Below are 720 nucleotides of genomic sequence, written 5' to 3' on the forward strand. Positions count from 1 at the left end.
GGGCCGGTTTTGACTTCCCATCGCCGCCCCCCAGCCTCTGCCCGGCCCCTCGGCGTTTCCTTCTGGGAAAGCCTGGCTCTTCGTCGCAGCCGGGCCCTTTCCCCTAAACGCGATTCGGGGCATCTGTTTCGCGCATTCGTTCTCTCTCAGTCTATTCTTCCGGGCGCTAACTGCTAACGCCTTACAGTCACCTTGAAATTTCCTCTGCTGTTTTCCAATTAAAAGCTTAATAGCCCTGGAAACGGAGTTCATGTGGTGCAGTTTACCACAGCCCCTTCTTCTGAAAAGCTTTCTGCTGGGATCCCATTATGTGCTTGAATAAACCTTTTCTGCCAGCAGAAGTGGGAACGGGGGTTGTCAGGGGTTGGGTTACAATAGACTTGCAGGCAGGGGACGTTCTGCCAGCATACAGGCGGACCTGGCCCTACGGGGAGATGTTGTCAAATACGAGGACGCGGAAAACATTCCCATCAAACACGAGAAAAGGATTACGGCGCTATATCAAACGAGAATTTTCAGCCGAAACGCCCGGGGTGCAGCCAAGCGAGAAAGGGGCCCCCGGCCCTAAGCCAGCGCCCAACCCGGGGGCGGGCAGCGCCCGGCGGGCCCCTCTCCTGCTGGCGGGGTGCGGGGGGGAGGAGGGTTTCCCACCCCCGACTCCCTCGCACCCCGCTTCTTCGTTTTGGGGGAACGGCTTTCCCAGGGCGGGGGGCGCATCGC

This window comes from Egretta garzetta, unplaced genomic scaffold (genome assembly GCF_000687185.1).
Source record: "Egretta garzetta isolate BGI_Z169 unplaced genomic scaffold, ASM68718v1 scaffold596, whole genome shotgun sequence".
NCBI lineage: Eukaryota > Metazoa > Chordata > Aves > Pelecaniformes > Ardeidae > Egretta > Egretta garzetta.